The sequence below is a fragment of the Oreochromis niloticus genome, linkage group LG15 (genome assembly GCF_001858045.2).
Source record: "Oreochromis niloticus isolate F11D_XX linkage group LG15, O_niloticus_UMD_NMBU, whole genome shotgun sequence".
NCBI classification, from domain to species: Eukaryota; Metazoa; Chordata; class Actinopteri; order Cichliformes; family Cichlidae; genus Oreochromis; species Oreochromis niloticus.
The window spans coordinates 36,522,474-36,538,980 of NC_031980.2; the positions used below are offsets into that span (position 1 = coordinate 36,522,474).

At 38.7% G+C, this 16,507-nt stretch overlaps 1 long non-coding RNA gene across 4 annotated transcripts in view; it reads left to right on the plus strand.

Moving 5' to 3' along the window:
* LOC109194852 (uncharacterized) overlaps positions 1–16,507 on the plus strand; it is an 83,316-nt gene that overhangs the window by 49,549 nt on the left and 17,260 nt on the right. For 3 of the 4 annotated variants that reach the window (XR_003214090.1, XR_003214091.1, XR_002056599.2), the window contains 4 exons: positions 7,262–7,380; positions 7,685–7,794; positions 9,069–9,137; positions 12,693–13,485. This is a non-coding gene — a long non-coding RNA (uncharacterized LOC109194852). Of the gene's footprint in view, positions 1–7,261; positions 7,381–7,684; positions 7,795–9,068; positions 9,138–12,692; positions 13,486–16,507 lie in introns of those variants that run through there. The other variant, XR_003214092.1, reaches the window with a different exon arrangement.

Sequence of the window (16,507 nt, forward strand, 5' to 3'; positions counted from 1 at the left end):
CAAAGAACATTTTTACCACTGTGTCTGCAGATACAGGCCGACAATAATGGGTTTTAAGCAGCGCCACCTTACTTGTTCGAAAGCAGCAGATGAACTCAAGTTTAATAACCAAAATACATACATCTACCAAAACAGCACAGCCCTCTAAATTCATTATTTTATTTAAACAGGACAAATTTAGAAAACTGCATCTGGTCCAGATATTTATCAGCACACACCTGCTCAGCTGATTGCTGCTTTTATCCTTCCTGGGAAAAGCACATGGATGAGTTGTGCCAAATTTCAAGTCAGACTGATCACCGTTTTATTATATTGCAGAAGCATCATGTTGGCAAAATGCTATCAGATTTTGCAATTATACTCTTGAAACTACCATGGCGGTTAAAATCCCAAGCGTAAAGTTTTCTTAAACTCCCACATCGGAGGTGAAGCCAAATCCAAGAAACTATGCACCTGTTTTCACTCATGACCAAACTCTCCATCATATTTTCTTTTAATGTGCAAAATGTAATTTGGAACATTCTGAAATTAAACTGCCATATCTGCGGTGGTCTTGAAGTCGGATCCTTACCAAAAATGGTGTAATTCCCTTTTCACTCATGACCAAATCCTCCATCAAATTTTCTTATAATGTGCAAAATGGCATGTGAAACATTCCCAAACAAAAACAAAGTCCAAACATTTTGGCAAATGTGCTTTTGGTATGTAGATTTGTTGTTTTTACTTTCTCGGCTTTAATGTCTTTCTTTGTAGAACCTTAACTGAATCCTAAAAACCTGTCAACTTCTTTTTGACAGTGTTAAAAAAAAAAACAGTCGCTAAATTGTGATATGTCTTTCAAACAGCCCGATGCTAGCATACTTCTTTGGAGTCAAAACAGTAATGCAAGCTATTGCTGTTCTCTTGAAGATGCCCCATGTGTTATTTTGTCTGTCAATCACACTTTGAGAGAAACAGCCGATGATAACTGAAGGCACTGGTATTATTTCAGTTATATGGAAATGGATCATTTTCCCCATTGTCCCAATGGTGAACAAACCACTGTGATCTGCAAATAGTGTAAAAAGTCAGTTCAAACTGAAAGTAGCGGGAGGACAAATCCACTGTAGTATGTGAGAGACAAGTGTGCAGTGTGCCTTTCTGATGCTACATTCCTATTCCAGAACCACTACTATTAGATGCTAACAGTAGCTGCAGCTAGGCCACAGCTGGAAGGACGTACATGCCCTTTGTAAGTGCTGTCACTCCAACTCTTATTGGTCTTTGTATTGTTCACAATATGTATTGCGTGGCTATTGGATTATAGACTTGTTATTTGTATTAGGTGCCTCATGCATAGCCCTAGAACAATAAAAGCTCTGTTCTCCAATAAAGACTATTATAAGCTTATGGGAACAGAAACAATGTGAATCATCTCATCAATGCCTTTTTGCAATAAAGCATTTTTCCCATTGGTGAAGCCAAAATATTTAGTGTTTCATTTTAATTTTCCAAATAAACACACGCACAATTTGTATCTTTCTAATTTATGCCATACTGTTTGTCTTTAGTGGAAATAACAAAACATTCACAATTTCCAAAAACAAATGTGCACCAAAAATCAAAACCAGGTTAGCTGAATGACTGACATCCAATGAATCCCTTGGAGATCAAAGAGTGCTGTAATGGTGCCTGGTTCATGTGAATCCATGCGCTCCATCAGATTGCTGCCTCTGGAATGTAGCGTCGCTTTGGACCAGGACTTTAATTAGAACAGACTGTTTTGAAGTCGGACGGGTCATTATCTGGCTAACAGAATGAGGACATACTGTATTTCAGGTTGTAGAAGGAATATAGTGTCTGTTTTCAAAGCATAAGCAGATATGTATCAAATAGTCACAGCGGCAGATGAATGTGATTCCGTGTCTCGCTTGACATTGTTGCTAAGCCTGTCTTCAACTTTTCATGCTACTGTGAAATTACTCGATTTACAGCTGCTGCAGACAGAGGCTCATGGACAAGTGAGTGGAACGTGATTGCAGGCACTGAAATTTTGTGCAGCACCATAACACAGCTGTGTTACAGTTGTTGAGATTTATCAGATAAATCAGGGAGAAATGCCTTCACGATGATAAATGAGATTGGAAGTTTAATTGAAAATGAGCCTTTATGGCAGCACAAATTTGTATGTTGCAAGAGTTGCTCACTGTTTATTCAAATTTCCAAATTTCCCTAAGCCTGACAAAAGAGAAAAATACAAGTAATCTGCTTTAGGTCTGCATTAGCATTTTTAAAACGAAATCTAAACACAAAAACCAAGCAGTCTTATGCAGTGCTTATGATTAGAAAAATTGGCCATTTTCAATTGCCACAGTGTCCCAAGTGCAAATTTATTGAGACATTCTTCGTGCAGCAGAATTTGAAATCAAAACAAAAGGTCATAAATGTATAAATTAAAATATTATGGAGTCTTTGATTTTAAGAAGACATTATGAAATTTGGTAATCGGCACGAGAAGCTTTTGTTCGTCGCTCTTCATAACGTTACAGTGGACAGCATGCTGAAAAAGTGTGGAAAGCCCCTTTTGGCCATGTGGCCCAGCGTCTTCAGCTGTGGTCTCTTTAATTACACTGGGAACAATGGGGTCAGTTGTTTCAATACAGTTCTGAGGGTACATCTTTACAACATGGAGAAGCTTGGAGAAAGCAGCTGTCAGCGAGGATTTCTCTCGCCGTCTCCCTTTATCTGCTCGGCTGCAATGTTGCTAAGCACCCGGTATGAAACGATGTTTGAGGGAAAAATCATGCAGATATGTTTTTCATTCATTCATCACTATTGGCTAAAACCATTCAGCATTTCAAATATAAGATGACTTTCATTTGCACAGGTATGTTGAGTGGGCGCTTGCCAAAGCCTGTGGCATTTCAATAGAATATTAAGCATGTCTGATCAAATTGTAGTCACAAAATTACTTACCAGAGATAATATTTATGGTAAGAAAAATGAGATCCCTTTTATTCCAGTTTGAGAAGAGGGAAGAAACATTGTGTTTCTTGCTGTTTACTATGTTACTGCTGTCCTTGATGACACTGGGTTCTGTAGCATTAAAGTGCTTCTCTATAGAATGAAGTTTTTGTAAGACCCGAGCAAACTGATCACTTTGGGGGGGGTTGTGCTTTTCTGGGTAAGTGAAACGTGCACAATTATTCACCAGTGAGAATGTTCATTTCATGTAAAAAGCACTGCGAGAGAGAATTCAAGGTGAAAGGAAAGTGGGCTAGCACAAACAGCTAGGAGCTGCTTCTAAGTTTGTCATGTCTGAAACGGCGCTACAGCTGGTGTGAAACCATATTTTCACGAATGCTGGCCAAGTAACTATTTGATCACAACAGTGGGATATCCATAGTATACCAAGCTGTGCAGCAAATACACAGCTCGGTGGGTAGTCAAACAGTCATACTTATGACATGCATAATTTTTTTCTTTTTTTGAAATAAGGTATAAGCTGGTTTACGCTTGTGGTTGCATGTTGTGTCAAATTGAACAGAACAAAGTAGTGTCTAACTGTCTTCCCCGCAGTGCTGAAATAATGACCCGTCTTTGTGTGCATTGTGATCTCTCTCTCTCTCTCTCTCTCATTTTTTTTCTTTATTTTCATCCCCTCGTTCTCTCACATCTCTTTTTTTTACACCATTTTTAGCCAATTGAGATGTGGAGCTCAGCAGGAGGAAACATGCTGTATCTAGTGAAACAAGACCATGAATAATTTAAAACGGGGTTATTAATGAACTTCTAGACATTATGTTAATGAACGATTTCAAGTCTAATTTGTCAGCTAGACTTCTGTTGTCTTTTCTGTCACTTTTTTGTGCAGGTTGTGAGGCATTGAAATTAACATCAATTATGACAGCAGAAGAAAAGTTTTGCACTGTAATCAATCTGCAGTAAAATAATCCCAAAATATTTTTAAGTTTAAATAAACTTTAGATATGACTTGTGCATCTTAATATTAAGCCAAAACACAGCCAATCATTGTCTTGCAATTACCACATGTATAAGAAGCTTATCAACAAAGAAACATCAGCACTAGCGTCTCAAATAATTGTCAGTATCAAAGAGGATCATCACAGAAATCACCGTAGCAGGGATAAATGTCTTTGAAATAAACTACAAGGTGATGCGCTCAAGGTGGATAAATATTTAATGGAGAGGCACAATATAGAAATAACATGGCAGCATCTTTTCCGGGCGCGACTACTACCAGTTGTGTGTTATCAACGACACAACGTGGTGCGAGTGAGTCTTCAGATCCCAAAGAGCCATTAGTGCCCTCTTTTTCATTGTGACACTGACTTCTTGGATATCTGCCATCCCTTGATATCATATTACAGCATCAACAGCCCCCCCGTTTATCTTTATTACTGGCCCCTAATCTCTGGTGACGGTTAATCATGTTACAAGTTCCTTGGGTCGCTTCTGCATTGTCTTCGCCGTAATATTTATAACTTCTGATCACTGAACGGTGTGTTATACAGGGTTTTCCCACCATCACGACTTGTGTCTTAATAAGAGAAGTCACCCGTTCTCCCACCGTGCTGCTTAGTCATGCTGTGATTAATGTCTTCATGGTCTGGTCAAAGTGTCGATATCTTAAACAGCTGGGCCCATCTGTCATCTTTTTCCTGTGACACCCCTGAACGTAACTCAGGTCCTATCAGGGAGGCCATCCATCAAAGTGGTAAACAGAGACGTCTCACATTAGCAGCCCTGAACACTTCTCATCGTATACCATAACAGACAAGCAATCATCTGGTATTATGTAGCGCTACAGGCTAATGTGAAATATTAACGGAAATATACAGCACACCAGCTGCCGATTGGATGAAGCATCTGTGCTTCGCGTAATTGGTGGGTAACAATTTAATATTGAGGAGACAGTAGATTGTAGATTTGCTCCACAGATTTGTTCTGAAGCTGTAAGACAATGGCCACATCAATAAAAAACAAAACACCGATTTCGGGCGTGTATTTCTCACACTTTTTCTATCTTTACTTCACTGTGTGTGTAAAATTAAAGGCACAGGGTCTGTTTTCTTTGAATAAACTGTGCCTGCCTTTTTACTTGTGTCACATAATCTGTGTTGCAAAATAGCAGAGAAGAGCATTTCACTTATAGCTGAAGTATGTGCTCTATAAGAGCCTCATAAAAATGACTGATACCTACAACCACCTTGAACGCAGAGTGTAATGATGCATTTGGATGCATTTATTACCTTTGTCATTTTGTTTCCTCAAGGGGGCAGTAGAATCAGGGACAGCAGGGGTGTCTTTTTATCTGTGCGATTGGTGATGGATTCACTACCATTGCTGCTCAGATAAATGCTGGAGGGTTGAGGCCATGGGCCAGCTTACGAGGGATCAACCTCATCGTTTTTTCCACTGCCCACAACCTTCCCTCTATCTCTCTGTGCGGCACTCACTCCTGGTAGGGATTATGCTGACACTGTAGACGGAGAAATACTGTATATGCACTTGGAAATCAAGATATGGAGCTTTTGTCAGTACTTTTGTCAAGCAATGGAGATAAACGTGGCTAAAATATGTGTTTCAATGTACGTCGCAGAAGCTCAACCTAACGCTCGGCTCTTTTCAAAAACCGAGGGCCACATTTCTATTTCTATTTTTCTCTCTGCTTCCAGCATTGATATTTTTCTATTCATAACTGAAACATAGATAATGGTCTCTGCAGCAGTGGGGTTTCTTAAGGATATACTTGTTAAAGTGGGAGATAAAAATGTGGATGTATCACAGTTAAAACATCAGTCTCTTAGCCCCCGGTTGCTCGCCATTGTGGTCCATTATTTGGATTCAACCAAAAGCAAACCACATGGTGTTTGAAAAAGAAAAACTCTGCTAGATAAAGGAGGCCAAATTAAGCACAGGTCTCCAGAAATTGGAGCAAGATAGTGTTTCTTTGACTCTTTGAAACCGAAGCACGATCTGGCACACGGTGAGGAGGGGAACAGCTAATTGCATCAGCACCTCTGCACAAAAACTCATTCGGTTATGAAGACATAATGGAAAACAGGATTCGTCCGCAATGCTTCACGTAATACACACCTTTTTTATTTCCTCGCTCAGAGGGGTTTTCTTTTTTCCTCTATTTGCTGTGGTCAGAGCAAAGATACCCATTGTAACAGTAGGAAACATTTCACATGTATTGAGGAATGAAGCAAAGGAGGCCAATAATCAGGGCAGTTAAATGGAAATAGTTTCATTTCCTTTGGTGTAAACAAATACCCCATGTAGTCCTCGGACCAGAGCTGTGGGTAATCGGCTGCTATAACTCAACAGAACACTTTGCCCTGAGCTAAACATAATACTTCCTGCACTTAACTAAATCCATTTTTCAACCCTCAGTAGAGTTATGACACACCAATACATAGTTGTGCAAATGTCTGACAAACCTTTGCAGAGAAAATAATAAAGCAGTGTTTATTTAAAGCTGTTTACGGAGATATTTTAGAGCATGGAATATAAGGGGGTTAAAGGTGAATAGAAAAGGGGCTTACCGTTGAGTTAATTTAGGTTTCTCTGCTTTTATTCTCTAGTGGACTGAAAATAATTATATCAAAATATGAAAATAGCAATCCACGGTCTCCTCCTCTGTTTCTGCTCGCTTTAAATTGTCCATTTAATTTTAGTTAAGTCAGTGGGCCGTTGCTTTGTCACGTCCCACCAGCAGCGACTCTTTTCTTAATGCTTAGAATTCCCTTTTCATACACTGCGAAGCTCCGAGGATGACTGTGGGAAAGTTAAATGATTAATCACTGCTTTTAGCAACAGGTTCAGAGTGAAATGTATAAACCTACAAGTAGGAGGATGTGCAGCTCTGAGCCTGTCGAGCCCAAAACATCCAAAACAGAAGATTAGGCACCTGTGTTAAACCTCTATCTTGGATTCTGTTGTTTGCTTTTTTCTTTCCAAGTTCCCAAGTTCATCCTTTTGTAATTAGCACCTAGCGTCTCTGAGATGGGTTATAGTTGACTGCTAAAGAGAGGATGAAACCTGCATGACTGTAATAGCATGAATGCTTCTTTTCACCCTATCACGAAACGATGCAGGAGGTCTTTTTCACTCCTGCAGGTGGTGTGAATTCTATCGCCACACCTTCTGGAGCAGCATGGCTGTATCCAAAGCTGAGATACACCTATGATAGCTCATACTGGCGATGCTGTTTGTACTACATGGCATAAACACTTTGCCCATTCGTTTCACTCAGGTTGTAATGGTCCTTGAATGGCTGCTAGGACCCGTACAGTTCATACCTCAGCACTAAAGCAGGAGACGGGTTGGTCTAAGGTCCCGTTGCGAGGCACTGGTAGATAAAGCACACTCCAGGTAAAAGCATGCATGGCCACTCACCATTAGATCACTCCACATGATGTCTGGAAGATGGCGCTCTTAATTAGAAGGTCCTTGGATCTCGCTGTCTAAAGTCACATTTTACTGCCCACATTACCACTTTATATAACACAGTTCATTCCGAGCTAAGTCGAAACATCGCGGGGATGTTCAGTTTATTATGAATATAAGCTGTAATTGACACTACTTTGGAGTTACTTTATGGCTTCGTGTTGAACCCAGCATCGCCTGCGCTGTCTTTGACGATTAGCCTGTTACTCACCTGTACTTCATCCCCCAGACAATGGCCTGTTCTGCTCATGCAGATGATGGTGTGCAATATCAAAGCCAAATGAGATGGCTGCCAATTAGGGAGGGCTTCCAAGTGCATTTCAATGCAAACTCGCACCGGTAAGTGCACCCTGTAGTCTTTCCCATTCAAAGACACTTTATTACAGGTAGACTTCAACAGAAACTTCTGAAAGTATTTCAATTACTAGAATAAATGACAGACCTCATTTCAATACTTGGCTTTGGGGAAGGGGTGAACTTTGTAATGATGTCTTCCTAAATGTTCTAAGCTGGAGTTTAAACTGACTTTCTCTTTGGTTAACGGTGTGAGTTAACTGGAAAATTCATATAATCCTTTTTTTCTGTGTTCTTGACGGACAAGGCTTGAAACGCCTGAAACAGTGTGAGACCACAGAAATATTTAGAGTACCCCCACAATCCCCACGGGACTTTTTTTCTTGCGTTCATGATGTCTCTGTGCAGATGTCTCTGAGTTTAAATAACTAAAGTTTACTGTGGTTACATGTCTTACCAGGCAGTGTTTATTTTTGTTTCCTATTTAGTGCTCGGTGTAAAATTAACTGACCGTTTCTTTAAATGGACTGGTTATTTTATGCTTCCTAAAGTGCATTCTACTAAAAGTCTCCTTCACCCTATCACTCATGCAACGCTTTCATCTGTACCTGAGCCCTTTTATCTAACATTCACTCTCTGACAGACTCCTTGGGCAGCTCGGGATTCAGTATTTTGCCCAAGGATACTTTGACACGTGGGCTGTAGGATGAAAAGAAGGTCTAATAAATTTTTCCCAAATGATTTTTTTTAAATGCCACACATTGCCTTTTAAGCATTATTGTAGCAATATATCAGGATTTCCTCTTTTAAACACCTTTTACTCAGAACAGGTTGGGTAGACAGCCAAAAAGTGTCTCCCTCTGAGTGTGTTTCCTGAATAAGCAAAAGCGCATCGGTGCACTACAGTGGCCTTTGAATCCAAATTTTTAGTTATTATTCAGATTAAATCAAGTCAGGGCAGACGGGAAGAGCAGTCAGAAGAAGCTCACTGCTCGAAATCTCGAAGCTCTACCTCTGTGATTGCTCAGGCCACCGTGGAATAAAGATTAGAAGAAAATCACTAATCACAGCGGATGTCATTAGCATATTACCAATAAGGGGTTGCAAAAGGGAAAAGAGGAATTGCCTTATAATGCTGGTTAAAGTACGAATCAATGCCATGTATGGATGCACACAGCTGCTTGACAAACAGATATATTCACTTCCAAACATGGGTAAAGGAAGTGTCTAATAATGATGTTTTTTTCAATGTTTTTGTCTGAGTCACTCGCTGAAGCACTTGATGCTAATATCACATTCCCCCTCTCTCTTTTGATCAGCTTTTGCAGCTGGGCTGCCCTGCCTCACTTGGATGCATCAACAAAGCTTGAAGTGGCCACTCTAATCTGGTTAAGTATTGCCTGGTTGGGGAGAAATTAGCCGAATTCTTTTAACTTTTCAAACAAACATAATACAGTCAAACTTGCTGGATGAGAATCAATTACATGAACTGAATATAGGTTCGGGGGGGAGATATCATTTCATTTCTGGAAATCATCTAATACGTCTATTCAGTGGAATATGCCTGTAGTATCACAGCGAAGCCATATTTCAGTCCAGTGAAATGAAGGAAGCAGTGGAGTATCTGTTGAAACACTGCCAGAATATGTTACACAAATCTTTTTCACCCCGTGGTAATATTGCCATTATCTGCTTTACTTCAAAAATACTTATATCTTGCCTAAATCCGCGAGACACTGTGAGGAATAATGGGATCATCATGCTTTCTCAAAGTGATCGGTTGGATTGGTGAATAGAAACTATTGCCCTACTTGTATCAGTCTATTAAACAACATCTGTCTAAATAGAAAAAACAGAAACCTAATGTTATTCAATAGAACGCAATAAATCTTCCTAAAGTGCGATACCTTTGTGTCACGTGTATAAATTCTGCAGTATATGTTTACAAAGTTGTTGATACTAAATCATGTTAGAAATCCTCGATATAGAGTGGAAACCACTCCAACAGCATAATTCTGATTTAATAGGTGACAGTTTCACTAGAGATTGATCTATAGTTTTGCATTTAAAGCTAAGAATATCCATCTATGTACCTGTCAAGCTATTGTTTCTGTAGATTAATTGCAGGGATAGTAAAACTAAAATACTTTTGTTAGACTTTGCTATAAGCGACTTCTTTTAAAATCAAGGCAAAAAAACAAAAATGAATTCTTTTATTCTCGACGTGCCTAACAGATGGTTTCGAGGGGAAAAAGAATATGATCACAATACAGACATTTCTGTTGTATTGAACATTTTCTCCCATTAGATCTTTAAGGCAGATTGTCTCCATTTTTCAATGTGTCTAAACCCTTTGTTTGAGAGAGATCCGTTAAATCTGTCTTGCTTCTAATAAACTGCCATTATTCCCTTCAACAAGGCAGCTCTCATTAATAATGCTTCTGTCAGCTGCTCATTCTCTTCCGTGAAAATAGAAAATATCATTAATTACAGTTTCTGTCACCCTCTGACAGCTTAAGCAATTGTTCTAGTCCCCGAGTTCTGTTTCATTGTGCCCATACCTTGTGACCACCTATTCTTTACTGTCTCAATGGGGATGTCCAGCAAGTGAGAGCCACAAAGGCTCTGCGAGATTTCATCGCACATTGCAAAGCTTCTATCCCAGCAACACATTAGTCATCCGGGGAGCGATTGACTTAGGAGGTAGACTCAAAATCTAGTTTTTATTTTACTCTCAAGCAGAGATTAGGGAAAGATTGAATCGGTTTACTTTTCATTGTGGATTTGTTGCATTTTTGCCACTCTGAGAGATATTCTCCTTGGATAAACATAGAGGGATTTTCCTATTCATTTCATCAACTGGGGAAAGAAAGAGAAAAAAATCATTGACTTAAGATTGCAGCTGCCGAATGTAGAGAAGAGAACTGTTGCACGAATACACAAGGATCTCGTCGCGTATGAAAAATGGCCCGCCCGAATAGCAGGAAACATTTGCAGGACAACTCTCCCAACATAACTGCACACTGTGTTAACAGAGGGAGATGCTTGAATTGCTTAGATTTACAATATGTAAACTACAGAGAAGCCAACAATCACACACCGGCTGTTCCCCAGAGTGTTGCCATGTCAGAAAAATATTTGGTTTGATCCGAGTTTCAGCTTTTCTTCAGCAAACTTAGTAATGAAGCTACAACACATTAGTCATAAATTCAGACCAGATATGAGTCTATTAAGTCTATCAAATACCCATTAAGTTGTTGTGTAGCGTTGGGTTATAGCGAGACGTATCAGCCTCCATGCAGAGCTCATTTCAGTTTGTTTATGTGTTTCTGGATTGGCTACAGGGGGCAAAATAAGCACAAACACAAATGGCTGTACAACACAGTTTGGCAAATTCAGTTTGAAGAATTGCTTTGAGACTGTCATCTGATCCCAGTAAAGTCATATTTGGATGCCATCACAGCAATTATAATGCATTTAACCTGCAAATATTATATATATAAATATAAAGGCACAAAGGTTGAGTAAATACAAAATAATTACATAGCTAGCAATGTGATGAGCCACACTTTGTGCTGTAAAGCACAGCAGGGAATTTAGGTCCACTGCACAAAAAATCACTATAAATAAAATCTCTACAAGTACTAATTAAGTATTAATTGGTAAGTACAAGGAGAATTTTTCTTTGCAGGTTTTTGTGTGTATGTACATATATATAGATATATATATATATATATATATATATATATATATATATATATATAGATATATATATATATGTCTGTGTGTCAAAATTAAGAATGTACTTAAATCTATCAATTTTTAAAGCTCATACATCTATTTGAAGTTACTGTCCTAATTTAACATATATGGCTGTAACAATTCTGGCATCATGTCTTTGGGATGTATCTACAGGGGTTTTAATGCAATTTTTGTTTTTTACATAAATGCCGTGCAGCGAAATTAACTGTAAAACGAAGTGTGATTAACAAACAACACGAGGCTAAAATAAAACCACACACTCGAAGAAAAAGTAGATGTTCTTCAAAGGCTTTTCAAGGAATATCTACATTCATGTGCTGTTCATTATTCATTTGCAGTTCAAGAAAAAGCCAGAGAATTCATTTTATATTCTGTGGCTGCGATAAACCGTATTAATGGATTAGCTGTCGAGATACCATACTGTTTCTTAAGTTATTGCTGAAATATTCTTTCACATATTCTGTCAAACACCGGATTATATGACACAATAACTTGGACCTTGGTTAAAGTTTCCCATGATTGATATGCTTTGAAGAATATGATACCAGACCCCATGCATGGATGTAATTAAACAAGGCCAAGTGATAGCAATAATGTATCATCCACTAGAGCTGAGGTCCCTGCTTCCTACAAACCAGTGTTACCAGAGACAAATGACTTACAGCAGTCACCACTGTCGCTTTTAACTTCGCATGGTGCAGACACAAAGAGAGAATTCCTCCCTAACAGTGGTGGCCTGGCCTAGACAAATGGACAGTCATAATCCCCCCCAACTGGTAGGGAATGTGGTTTATTAGAATATGATACAGTGGATGTGAATTTTTCTTTTTTAGCAGTTCTGATTTAGTTTCCAGCTGATTCATCACCACACACAAGTCATACGTGACAGCTTTTACTGTTCTGGGAGCAGCTTAGCCATCTTGGAGCTACTGCCTTCAAAGTTGGGTAAGCTGTTTTTCACGGGGAGTCTGATATTTATTACAACTGGCTGCTTGGGACCCCCCCCCTGTGAGAAAAACCATAGTGTGTAGATATAAGTAGGGCACAGGATTCTGTGTAATTAAGTTGGTGGAAATGCACCGTGGATTTAACTAAGGGGAAATGTGCATTTTTGAGCGTCCTAAATTAAGCCACTTATTCTGATATTTATTGGCAAACGCTGTTTATCTATTCTGTTACAGGAAACTCTGTTTGGGCCATGCATACAGGAACTGCTGACACGGAAAGATTTAGCTATTATAGCATATCATTACATGAATAAAATATGCATATGATTACATGAAAAAGTTTGTTCAATGATTCTTCAATTTGGGTTTGTTGGGATAGAAGGGGGAGGGGGCGCGCAGCAGGCTTTGTCAATACCTTGCAAAGTAATAGGCCGATGACCTGGGTTAATAATTAACACCAAAATTACAAAAAGCAGTTTGGTAATTTTTCAATAGAGAACTGTATAGCTTCATGGGTAACATAAGCTTTCAGACACCGAGAAAGAATAACAAGAACTACAATAATTGCACTTATAACTTCTTTGTGGTTGCTTTTTGTGCTCTGCATTGTCGTGCACGTTCTCCTGACTCTTGGGGCTTCAAAACACGTTTCCTTTTTATCTCATACGTTCTGGTCATTTTCTTGAAACAGTAAGGACCTGCGGTGGTAAGAAAATCATTTATGACTTCCTATGTCCTGGCCAGTCCTCCAGGGGTCCTGCACAGTGTCAGGGGAATGTAGATGAGCCCACCTCAGCAGACTCCTTTTTGCCATTTTTTTTTTTTCTGATAGACCTGCAGATGGGTTCTTGTGCACTCAGACCCCCAACGGGACCCTTTATCCTTGCTCTAAAAATGACCATCTGAGCTCCTCATCATAGCCGGTTCAAGAGAGGGTGAGGCCTTTTTTCAACCCATCATGTTCCTGTTGCCCAGAAACATTTCTGATTTACATGTACTGCCTAAAATTAAACATTATTCATCTGTTTTTTTTAACGTGTCATCTTTGTCACTGAATCTGCGCTTGAAGTTTTGTGCAGGGAATTCACACACAAAAGATTTATGTTGTAATTACTTGAGCATAATTACCGAGGAAACAGTTAATCAGCATAAATTAACAAACCAAATAGTTTGAAACATGTACACGAGGAATACACATACTATCCATTATTATGAAAAACATGAATCCAGGGTGCTCAAAAAATTGTTTGAAATAAAATCGACATTACTCTTGGGAGCAGAAAGTTTCCAAAACAGTCAGTCCAATTACAAGCAGGAAGATATTTTCTTCTTTGTGTTGTTTGTGTTGTGCGCTTTGTTTCCTACAAGCATACTTAAAAAAAATGTGTAGCTACACAACATGAGCAGATCTTTTACTTCAGAATATAGTAGGAAGGATTCTAACCAAACCTTTAATTTATTCAACTCATTAAACATTTATCTTTATAGTTTTTTGTGTCCACATAAAAAACACAAAGTACAACATGCAAAGGTTTTGTCCTGAGCCCAATTCTTATTACACCTGACTTACACCGTTATACCATCATGTGTCAAACAACACTTGCTATTGAAAGTCATCCACTATGTGCCTAATTCCTATTTTGTGGAAAGGCTGAAGCCTGTCCCTGGATGAAAGGCAAAAAGCACCTGCCAATCCATCACTGTGCTACCCTGCAGTAGACAGATCCACATTTGTGCTACAGGCAGTTTATTGTCTCCAGTTAACCTGAGCTGCATGTCTTTGGACTGTGGGGAGAAACTGGAGCACCTGGAGGAAATATGCACAGACACGGGGACAAATATGTGAACCTCTCTGCTATAAAGGGACAGTGGTACTAAACCCTGTGGCTTCCCCAGTGAAATCCAGGCTAATGCTGATATTTTACAGCAGCAGCTCTGCAGAGCACACTGAGAGTCTGTGCTTATGCACAAATTATGGGATTTGTTAATGCCTGCCTAAAAAAAGGTGCAACAGTTAGATGGAAAAGGAAGAGTAAGAGGCCACGTGTAAGGAAACATTCAGGGTGGAGCTCATTCATTAAAATCAAAAGACCCAAAAAGTGGCTTTCAGTTATATTTACTCTAAAGTTGCATTTTATTATTGATAAGAAGGGAAGAGGGGGGCTTTACGTAATAAGGAACAAATATTTTGTCTGATGCTATGTTCTAATACATCACAATATGCGAGGATTACAACTGAATTCATCTTGAAGTAGACTTTTTGTCCTTCTTTTGCAGATTATAGAATGATCTTGTGAAAGGGATTAAGGATATTTGTAGACTATGATTAAACCCTGAATTTTAGATGCTCAGAAAGAGGTTGGGCCCAAAGAGGCTCATGTTGGGAGTCAGTGAAAAAATGGTGCATTTTATAGAGAAAGCTTCTGTGGCACTTTGTGAATTTTACATGCAAAACATATATATGACATATGGACAAGTGACAACTACTTGAGGTAAATACAGGAAAGCGCTCCGCCCCGCCCTGCCAGAAATATTAGTTCACATGAATCAGTATTTGATCATTTTGATACTGGGTGTTAAACGTTCCTTATTGAGGTTAAAGTTGGTAAATACTAATCAAACATGAAAACTAAGCACAGAATATTAACTTTAATCTCTGTACCTACACAGGAATTTTCCTTTAAGAATATTGAATGTGTAAGTGTGTTAGCTTTACAAATGCAGCTCAGCATAAGAATAGATTTCACTCAGCATAAATTCTCTTTCTAAATCACATGTTGTATGAATATGTTTCCTTTAGATTACAGTTAACAAGCTTTGTGTGTGGCTGAGGTTACTGCTTATGTGCTCTGACAAGGTACTGTTTGCAGTTTCTCCCAAAGGAGGCTGAGCACTGTGGATTACAAGCAAGGCTAGCGTTTAGCTGCCACCCCAGACAACATGACTCATAAGCTCTAAAGAGCTGCCACATATGTCTGCATCATAAGTCCATTTGTGATATGACAACATGACCTTTGGATTGAGGCCCATCTGTTCTGCTTCAAATGTTTAGGAGAAGGGCTTTGTGTTTGCACTGACTCAAGTTTTAGAAAACGTACAAACAACCATCTTTAAAAAAAGAAAAAATCTAATCCTCAGTGCGAGCTTTAACAAGCAGCAAATCCAAGAACACTGTGGTCTACTACATGTTCATTTTTCATCACATTTCATTTTGCTCTGCCTTCTTGGATTAAATATTTGATCATTTTCAGTGTAGTTGTGTTTCACTGTATTTTTGTTCCAGAATAATTCTGAATTTGAAGGTCCTTGTTGTTCATTTTATATACATCTTGGTATTAATTAACTAAAGAAATTGCACACACATAATTTTACAAAAACATGAAAAAGTAAGGGTTTTTTTTCTTTTTTGCTTTACTGCTTAAGTAAAGCAATTTGCACGTACATGTTTTAACATCTTGAAAGATCTGCTTCAGATGTGCTCTTACATTGTCTGTCTGAGAACCGTACTGTACGGTCCCATCATCTGTTGGATATTTTGCTGCTCTTGTTAATGAAGAAAATTCTCTATAACATGTCCTCATTGTTTAGGGTTGTAAATAAATGTATGGCAAGAATCATTCATCTTCAGGACAGATTCTGTGTCCACTTCTGATTGAAAATTGGAGTCAACTTTATTACATTCAAGTTTTTTAAAATGTTGTGTTTTGTACATTCATAACATTGTATTTATAACAACTGTATTTCTCACCCACATATTCTGTTCCAGTAATTATTATTTTACTGTGACTTTAAAATTTGTTGTGTTGTTACATTTATGCAGGCCTGTCTGTGAATTATTTAATAATCCTTCAAAGACTTTAAAGATTAATCGTGTTCTAAATAATCTACAAAATAGCTGTAATAAGGCCCAAGTGTGTGATGCACTGGAGCAACTGGGCACCTGAGCAAGCTTCAATTCAGACGTGACTCTCCTGTTTGTTTTCTGCCTGTGCGTGTGAACATCCATCCAACTACACTCCTATACACACCATACATAATTAGGTCTATGG